This window comes from Arctopsyche grandis, chromosome 6 (genome assembly GCF_051622035.1).
Source record: "Arctopsyche grandis isolate Sample6627 chromosome 6, ASM5162203v2, whole genome shotgun sequence".
In the NCBI taxonomy this organism is placed as follows: domain Eukaryota; kingdom Metazoa; phylum Arthropoda; class Insecta; order Trichoptera; family Hydropsychidae; genus Arctopsyche; species Arctopsyche grandis.
In genome coordinates, this window is record NC_135360.1 from 20,703,674 (window position 1) to 20,715,073 (window position 11,400).

Sequence of the window (11,400 nt, forward strand, 5' to 3'; positions counted from 1 at the left end):
TTACAATGTATCGAAATTTTACATTAAATAATGATACTCAAAATCAAAATTAAAACTTGATTCATAGCATTATAAGTCAGCAGTATGGCTCTGTGGTTGCGTTTATCTTTAGTACCGAGAGGTTATCGGGTTCGATCCCGTGCTAATCTTTAATACCGATGTTCAGACAGATATTTGTGACTCCAAGTCGATCGTTTCCTATCAGAGTTTCCCAATTTATCTGATTTCATTGTTGAAACGGTTTCTCCATTGGCAAAAACCTGAATTTCACAAATATCTGAATTTGATTCATATGCAATATGTAAAAATTTATGTGCAAGCCTAATTCCATATATGTCTCTATGGATTATGTCATTAATTAATTAATTGTTAATTTCGTGTTGTTTAGTCTCTCGAAATACAGCGATTAATTTAATAAAAAATGCTGCAATGTTTGTAATTAATATTCTAGGATAGCGCGTTGGGGTTTACCTGTTAGGCCTTCTTGGTATATATATACATATGTAAAAATAAAATAAAATAAGTGAAGCTAAGAAATATTTAAACTACGGGTACGGTTGGAAGTGTATAAATTATCCTGTAAAATATTTGGAATGTGAAATTTTGTCAGTCATCATCTCAAGCATTTTGTCAGTCATTAATATGACCGACAAAATGCTTGAGATGATTTCTGAGATGTTATAATTGTAAAAATCATGCTTTTTAATTGAGAAAATTAATAATTATTTAATCTGCATTACAAAAGTTTGAACATGTGAGTTTCAAAAATCAAATTATAACTACATATTTGTATCAATTATAACTATGAATTTGTATTCATACTGCATACAAAAGTAAATTGAAACACTATTTTAACAATATGCAAATTACTTAAACCGCAACATATACACGAGTATACATAAATAACATTAGTAATGATTTGGATTTTCCCGTGAAAGTTCGTCGAACTTACATACATATGTACATACTTAGTTACCCATGTCCAAATAATATAAGTTTCAATGTGATTAATGATATTTTCGTAAATTATTTTGACATTTAAATACATGAGATTTCGAAAATCGGCAAACCACAAACCACATTTTCAAGTCCGTTTATATTATCCAGCACTACACGTCACCAACTTGGCACACTGCTGCACGGAAAAGACTACTTCTATTCATGCTATACAGCACCGCCCGTTTTCGATACGTTCATGCTTGTTTTGGACGATTGCAAGGCAAAATCGACTTACATATACATACATACATACATACATTACAGAGTCCAACAATACGGCGCAATATTGCCTGTGTCATATCGTCGAGTCGATATTGTCACAATATGACGTTTTCGAAATTATTCATATGAGCATGTCAACACTTTCTATAGTACGAGTGCACTCGCCACTTAGAAGTCACGTCAAGCGTGAATATACACTTTCCACAATGGCTAAAGAAAACAGATTCTGCCTGATACGTTTCAGTGACATGTACTGCTGTATAATATGAAAAGATCGTGTCGGTTGCTGCTGTTTCGATACGCCACATACACATATGAATGTGTCCATATAGAAAATACTAAAAAATATGTTCGTACTGTTGTTTACGTGCAGTTGCCGGCTTGTGATGTGCTGATATAATTGCACTTTTAAGTGCAAATTATATACATATATGTATATAAAAACACACTGGACTAATTGCCTGTGAACACAAAGGCAATCAGAGTCAAATGGTCGAAGAGACGCAAGGAAGTGGGGGGGGGGGGGGGGTGGATCATCATCATCTGAAGTCACACCGAGCGAAGACAGGCATGTGCTGCGTCAGACCGAGCGACGGGTAACACATATATACATCCACGTAGACACACACACACATTCATTCATCATTTCGAACGGGTGAACGGCGCATTAATACGCGTGTGCCCATAGATCTAGAATATACTAGATCCGCCCTCACGTGTTATACTTGTCTCCCTTTTGGCGCATGCAAAATACATGGCGCATACACAGTTTCTCTTAGTAGGTAGGTAGGTACCGCTGCGTCGTAGGAAAAAAAACCCAACTTCCCCGGTAGTTAAACCCCCCGCACCCCTCAGTTAGTGAAGACAAGATCTCCGACCAAAATAACACGTCTGGGCCCATTTGGTGTATTATACATCAATGCGTGTGCCCCTATAAATTACCTTACACTATATTTATATATAACATATACCTTTATTTTAATTCGTGTATCAATGACTCACCCGTTGAGATCAACGGGCACAACACTCGTACAGTTTATAGTTTTATTTGGTTTTTCTAATAATTACGAATATTTCGTTACATTTTTCCATAAAAAAGCATCATAAAGACATGCAAACTGTTTAATTGATGCAGTTATGGTTTCTGATTGCCTTGTATTTAGTATATAATATTTAGTATATGCAATTTTTTTCGCGATACATAATTTATTATGGATAACAATATTAGTTGTGCGAGGTAAGCGAGATGTCTGAGGCGTGCAATTATTAACGTTCTAAGCGGCACTCAACGGGTTAACACGACACGCGACAATGAAGGCTTCTCTCAATGAACTATGTATGTATGTGGTTTGTTTAGCATCTACGCACTAAGTCTCTAAAATAGACTATTGTTTGGAAATTCCACACACAATTGTGTCATTTTGGGTCAACGATCTCGACTCGACTTCAACCCCTCGGATCTAAACCTCGTCATGCAAATTTTAGCAATTACATTGAACACTTTGCGATGATTGAGTGTGTTTGCCTTCTGAAATCGCCAGTTATTTTACATAATTGAATGTTATGTACAACGTTTAAGCCGCAGGTAATTTTTCCTCACATACTGTAACTCTCAAGTGCTGGTGGTTTTTAAGAATGTGGGCGTATCGAATCAAGCGTCCTTCGCTTATTGATTTCATCTCCTGATGCTGAATTTGGCATCCGCTTCCACGTTGCAGCTTTCGTTGTAGTTTAGGAAGTTGGGTCGACGAGACCGGAGCTGATGGCGAGGTCAGTGTCCAAGAGATCAGGATGCTGTCCACTTTTCAAAATAGGATATCGCAGACGGTGTGACGTTATGCACAATGATAATTATTGTCTTTGGAGTGTTTGCGATTGCTCTGGATTACGTCAGCCGTGCGGTCGAGACCTCGTTTTGACCTCCTCTGGTCAATTTCTAGTCTGTTGAACCCATATATCGATACATTTTTGATATTGTATTATAATAAATCGATACCTTTCAAGGCTTCAAACCGTCTCAAGCGCTGCCTAAAACCCTAACTCTGTACTTAAGATTTTTTTTAAGATTCGATTTTGAGACCTTGCTTCATCTCTTGGCACTCATGTGCTGACCGCTCACCTCACTTTATTTATTACGTTTGTCCATTATTTTTATTGTCTTAAAACGTGGCATTGAAACGGAATGGTTCCTGTTCGGCCATCTCGGTACTTCCTAGACTTCCTAGTCACCGGTGGGCAGCTGGTGTAATTAAATTTAACGACATTCTGCTAAACGAAACCGAAAGTTTCTCGGAATACGTAGCACGGAAGAAAGTGAAAGGAAGACATGTCAAGCCAAGTTCCAAAGGCCAAGTTCAAAATTGAGACTGCATAGTCGGTAGTGAGTGAGGATCGTTGACCCAAAAGGTAACAGACGAGTCGGCGTGCTCAAGGGCGTTCTGGGTATATTTACACGTTGAGATCAAACTAGGAAATTCTGCAAAATACGGTAAAACTGCTTTTGAAACAATATCGTGAATTATTATCGTGAGTTATACTATATAATTGCTATACACATGTATATGAGGCTTTTGATGAATATTGCGTGGACGAGAACGGGAAATCACACATGCTAATTGAGGGAAAAAATCTCATAGTCGTATATTAATTGCCTATTCATAAATAATCAATACTTAAACAAACAGGGCATTAGAAGGAAGTGCGGAACTGGAGCATCGAGTAACATTTAAGGCTCTGCTTGAATATCAATCGTATGTATGATTTACATAAATATGTACACTAGTGTTGTACCCGATGAAATATCATCGCATGGGTGTTGGCATATTAAGTTATTAAATAAAAAAATAATAAAAGAAATGCGTCGTTACTGTGTTCGATCCACTCGCGGTCGATTTTTTTTCAAATACCTTTTAAATATATTTAATTTAATATTTATATTTAATTGTTTAATATGAAAAAAAACTGGTTAAAACTACCTACCTACCTTTATATAAACAATATTAAACATCAATAGAAAAAAAAATAATTAAATAAATTTTCAATAAATTACGCTAAATGCTCAAGACTTATTTCCCTAGAGGAAAACTTGGTAGGAAACAGTGTATATATAAGTTTTTTCTTTTGTTATTATATTCGTAAATTTTGTTGGCAGTGTTTTAGCTGTGATGTACATATGTATGTTATCACATATGTACATATTTATGGCGAGCGTTATCGCAGATACACATATATACAGTGTATCTGCGTGTATATTTTACATTGAACGTTCAAAATGCGTAATCGAATTTTTAGAAAATGAAAAAAAATATTAATGTATGAACATATGTACATATGTATGTATGTATGGTCGCGAATGTGTAGATGGATCGCGCTCTGCATTTGCGAATCGAAATGGAAATTCGGGCGAATTTTCAGAATTTTCATATTTTGAGGTGAAGTAGTTCGCCAAATATATATATACATATGTGGATATATTGCAATCAAATATTTGCTTGAACATACTGGTTTGTTCATATACGAACTATTGATTTTAGTTTAAGTGCTAACAGTTAAAAACCAAATATACTCACCAGGTGTTGCATAACACTTTAGCATTGCAATGTTGCTACATACATATGTATACATATAATATGTATAATTCCCGTGTCCGCTAATATTAAAAATATTGCAACCCAGGGTGCTTATACATACATAGAGGATGGAAAAAACGAATGAGAATGCTTAAACTGATGCCTAATCGTTTGTTCATGTACAAACTAGTTCGTTTGTACAATTCAACTAGTAAATTAAAGCTCTACAAGGGCAAATACACTTTCAACAATGTGCGCCAGTTGTAATATAACAGTTGAGTTTTGGATTTGGAATGCTTTAAAATTCAATAATTAGATAATATTTTCTAGGTATTCCGAATTATTGGAATGTGTGTTGTATTACGATAACTAGTATATACATACATATGTATAAGAACGTGTTCAAAACAAAAATGTCACTTTCTACTCAATTTACTAGTCCAGTGATGTTTTCATAAAAACTTAACGTCTCCATCTAATCATATACCAACTTATAGCTAAACTGTATTTTCAGTTGTAATATATGTACATTTTCACCAGTTGGAATATAATTCGCAATATGAATCAACTTATGTGGGTTAGACGGAGTATATTCCGACTAGTCAAAATATATTACAATTGAAAATACACGTGATTATACGAAACTGGCTAGATTGATTTGTGTATGAACAAACTAATGCATACATATGTTCATTAACGAACGAAATGTAGACTTGGACTGAGCCAGATACACATAATCACAATACATATTAATTAATATATATCCGTATTTCTTCAACGCTTTAAAAATATATGCATGTACATATATTATTTTAATTTTAATTGATAAACAAACGTATTATAAAATAATTAACTAAGCAACAAAAAAATGCATAAATGTGGACCGCAGTATCTGGAACGCCTAAAGGAAAATATAAAATCGAATGATTGAGGATAAATCTCGAAAAAAATCCGTCAGGTATTTTCCCTTCGAAGCACCTATTGTTGCGATATTGAGAAAGCGAGGTTCAAATGCATTTTTCTCTTTTACCTGTTTGCTTTTTAGGGGAAGTCCTTTTTTCGACACGTTGTTTCGCTTGCACCCATTTGTAAACTGCATTCTTAACCTTTACGGTGCGGTGAATACCCTTCGCTTTAAATAACGTAATGAACATCGGATAATCTTTAAATTGATCATATGAGCCGTTATATTTGAAAGCGGCAGAAGTCAAATTTTCAGTTCCAAAAACACTATTTATGTATGATTTAATCCACAAATTGTAGTCACTTATTTTAATTCGATATGTTCAGAATCTCAGAAAAGCAGAATAAAAATATTACATACAGGCCACCAGTATTTCTAAATATTGTTAAACGCAAAACATTATATTTAATGTTTTGCGAGATATTTCTCTAAATGAAGAAAAGCGGATTTACGCCAATTTCATATATGTATGTATGTAGGTACATAACTAGGTGGTTGTACCCGGCTTCGCTCGGTATTTGTAATATAAACCGCGTAAACATGGCTAATCATAAAACATTTTATGATCGTAATTTTATTAATCGTAAACATTTTATTTAATTTATTTGAAGTTTTATTTTATTTGAATATTCATTTGTTTTATTTTAATTAATTTTAACGTCACGGATTCTACGAACCAAGAATAGTTACATATGTACATACAAAATCTCTTTCGAAATGATATATTAGATATACCGCGGATAATCCGTCTTTCCGTTCTTTTGTTCGTCTGTTATTGACGGATTCGATGTAAATACTTTTTCATACTTGAATTTTGCATATCGTGTAATTATGCGAAATAAACCGGCAGAGCGAGAGAGACAGCACGAGACACGGTACGTGCTCTGGTGGGGATGTGGCGCGAAGCATGCGCGCAATCGGACGTGCTTTGCGCACAGCTATACACTACAAGCACCGATTTTTGTGCATCGCGTTACTAGTATTTAATAACATGATTTTGTTTGTATGTATCAAATCTTGCCACAATTCTCCTGAGCATATGTATAACCATGACCATATATTGTAAGAGAAGTAGAAGTAGTAAATAAATGTCCGATAGTAAAGAAGAAGAACTAAAGAGAAGTGTGAAATGAGGATGGAGTGCATTTGGTCGAATGAATGTTGTTTTTAAATCAAAAATGCCATTCTGCCTGAAGAAAAAGATTTTCGATCAATGCGTTTTGCCAGTGATGACGTATGGATGCAAAATTTGGATGCACAAAGTTCAATGCACTCAAAGAATTATGGAATGCTGTATGCTTGGCAAAACTAGGAAAGACAGGAAACGGAATACGTGGGTGAGAGTATGACAAGAGTAGTGGATAGAATGAAGAGATTGAAATAGCAATGGGCGGGCCACATAGTTAGAAGAATGGACGAAAGGTGGGCAAAAGGGTACAGGAATGATGCCCGAGAGAATGCAAAAGGGTAAAAGGAAGACCACAGGGAAGATGGGTAGACGGAATTAGGAAAATATGTGGGGTGACATGAATGAGAGTTGTGCAAAACAGTGAAGGCGTGTTGGAGAGGCCTTCATCCAGCAGTGGATGGTGAGCGGTTGTAGGTGATGATGATGTAAGAGAAAATTCGTGCCCGGTGGAAAATTTAATTTGGTGACCAAAAAAAATTATAAATGTTTCCCCTCCAACAAAGCTATCTTTAAAGTTTTTCAACGTCTTCTAGAGTTAACAGAAGGCATGGATGGAAGTGACTGTTTACTTGGTTACCATTTAAATTAATCAAAATTCAGTCCTTGTATAATTTGATAAAAGCGTAAGCAAATGTGTTATCTTTTCCAATAGGCGGCGAAGCAGCGAAAATTAAAGCTGTGTAAAGAAAGAGTGTTTTCTCTCAAATTTATTTACTATTATTAGTAACGTAAGTGGACATTGACTATGAATTTGAAGATTAATCATCATCAATTCAAATCTGATAACAAAAACTATTAAATGAAGACCACGTTTATCGTCGGCTCATTTTGTGTACGCAATTACAAATTGCACTGTATAGTTTGCCCTCAACCTGCTTTTTTACAGCGCTATCTTTTCTCGGAGTAATTAAATGCTTCTGTAGTATTTGTTGATTGATTATGAAACAGATTTGACGCAAACACTATGCGGACATTTTGATCATTATATTATACATATTAAAAAAAAAATCAATGAAAACGTTAGCACGCATTTAATTAATTCAACGGTGCAGATTTCAATGACCTTTTGGGCTGATTTGCGGTCGGGGGTTGTGAACTCGGTGTTATAAAAAAAGTGATATGTTTGCAATATATGTATGTATATGCAGTGATTTGCAAATCCACACACTATGTATTACATTGTATACATAGGTACGTACATACATACATACATGTGTAGTTATGTAAATGTACATATGCTATTTCGAAATAGTTTCAAATTGAAAATAACGTCAAAGAATGATTTATTGCGGTTATGCATAAGTTGTTTTTACATCATTTAGTGTCACATTAAAATATAATAGAATTCCTAGATATGTCGAATTTATTGTTGTCGTAAAATTGTGGTGAATTTTGATATCAGCATTTATGTAATAAATAATTGGTCTGAGGAGGTCTAAAGTCAATTTTTTGTTAAATTTTTAACAGTCTATTAATAATAAGAGGAAAATGTTTTCTTCGTAATCGGAAAAACGATAGATTACTAGTATTGTATTAGATTTTCTAAGGAAAATTTAGTCAACGTATATTTTTTTCAAATTATTTATCCTTTCATTCATACATATGTATGTATGATTATATTCATTTGGATAGATGTAGAAATATTAAACATAAAAAATTGAAAAATAAAACTTTTATGAAATGGATTTAATTTTCAGAATGAAATAGAACTAATGATTAATTTTTAAGATAAGAGACAAATCAAAATGGAAATCCCCGGATAGACAATGATATTCGTAACCTAAAGTATGTACGTAGCTGACATCAGTTATGTTTTACATATCAATTGTGCATTATAAATTCCATATAGAAATCGATAGGCTTCTTTGAATTATGTAGACATACATTTTCTGAATCAACACGCATTTATAGTAATAAATTGTTTGAAATCTGCTAGAAAAAAAATTCAAAACATAAACATAACCATATCTACAAATTCATAATAAATTTAGAATATTAAATGGCAATCGTCTTCTTGCTGCTGCTTTTGTCCTTTATTTACTAAATTTAAAAAGGAAAATTTACATAAAAATCATAATATACGATTTTCCAGACGACTAATGAGTTTCCACGGCCGAAGCCGAGAACATTCGAAGATAAGAACTAGTTTCAAAACAGTAATTTCTGACGATAATACGTTCATCGCGGTCGAGGGACTTTCCAAGTGGCACGCTTCCGAAATTCTATTGTGTAATTTTAAAATGTCGATCATCGTCAATAATTACATTCCTACTAACGTTGCCTATCGGCAATAACAACAGAAAAACGAAATGACGAATACAACATAGACGAAAAACGAAATGACGAATAACATAGACGAAAATCCAAATCGATCAAAAACACGTGCAGATACATATGTATTATAATGATCGTGACGCTAATCACGTTTCAGCACGCATTCCAATGATAGACTCAAATCTACGATAGAGACGAATGCAATCCTGTGCATTTGAAAACAACTTGTAGTATGGTGATTAGTTTCTAAATGGTAATTCAAAAATTCTTCTCAATTTTAGAATTTAAGTTAATCGAGTTTGGGAAGGCACTAGTAAAGATCTGAATTATTGAATTAAGTATTGCATCATCGGGTGCTAGATGTCCATAGTTCCGTGAACGAAAACCAATTTTCGGTTTAGAAACTGTGACCTTTCTCCAACAAGGCCGTTACAGCTTCTATTGAACTACATAAGCTTTATGAGGACTTCGATTGAGGTGATAACGCGTTGACATAATAAATTGAAGATTACTTCACAATTCATTTTTTATCTATAAATATATATGTAGTAGTAAACTCTTCGCCATTAAAAGATTAAAGAGAGTTTTTGTCACACATAATATATATAAATATGTACATATATTATACAAGGAATCGTCAGACTTGAAAAAATAAAATAAATGGATAGTTATTAAACTAATTAATGAAAGTTTAAATTATCTATGTGTGTGGGTCTGCCAATCCCAATAGCACAATAAAAAATAGCTTTTTTATTACATACATTAAACGTAAAATATTGATGGTATAATTTGATGTTAAAAATATATTACAACACATCTATTATGCATGTTAAATATATGGCACGTAATAGAACTTAATTTATACAAGATTTATGTATGTACATGTATAGATGTCAAAAGTGAGTTTTAGTTGCTAGTTTTCCTTACGGTAAATGCTTTTCATAATCATTTACAGTTTTTTATACATTGCAGATTCTTTCGAGATGAATTGTGCACACAAACATATTAACATCGAGCTTTTACATTATTTTTTGCGTCAAAAATACTTTCTATAAAAGTCAACTTCTACGCAGCGAAGAGTGTGAAAACGTTTTCCTATTGTGTCGTAACTACATAAATCAGAAGTATTTAACACTGTAGAGACGAAAAAGATGTCCCGAAATTTAATTTAAACATCATATTGAGAAAAATTTCGTATAATTTAGGACTTAATGAAAACTTCATCGGAAAGCCTAATAAAGTCCAATAATGGGAAGGGGAGGCATTCTTTCGATATATGTATATATTACATAAATAAAAAGAAGAAGAGGTGCATTTAAAAACAACAAATATTAAGACCACTTTACATATTTCATTATTTTTTTAAACATATTCAGATATATGCAAAATGCATCGCATGCAATTTTTTTCAAACTACATATAAAGTTATACTTTGATTATTTAAATTTTAGTATTGACTTTTTTTATATATTATACAGAATTGAATTAAAAACAATTTGTTAAGTACCAAAAGGAAAAAGATGGGGAGGGGACTCTTATAACACGATAGATCAGTTCAGTGAAAAACGAAAAAAGATTTAATAATAACTGAAAATGTATGATTTTTTTTACATTTTCTTGAAATTATGGGATTGAGTACTCTTATGCATTTTCAGACACGCACCAGATCGACCATACCTAGCCAATATTTAAAATCTTATAGACTTGTACAAAAATTGGCACAATCAAATCTTCGCTCTATCAAGACAATCACAATCATAAATTCTTATAACTTTTCAATTCGAGTACTTTTGAATCGAGTGGTGTCAACCCAATTTTTGAAAACAACGGGTTTCTTTTTATAATTTTTATTCGTCCAAGGCACTATTACGTGAAAATTTAAATTTAAATTAAAATAAATGTGTATGTATTTCAATTTTTACGTAATAGTGACAAGATGAATTTTTTATTATATATCACTTGAATGTTATAATATTTCTAATGATTATTTGTATAAATCCACTAGCTGTCAAATTTGAGTTCAAAAAACATAAAAATCATGCAATAACATATGTATATAACACAATGATATAATAAAAACGAGTTTGAATTTTCGCATGATCACAAAAATTTATCTATTGTTACTACGTACATACATATGTATTTACATACAAAGATAAAGTAAAAATTGGATGTGACCAACC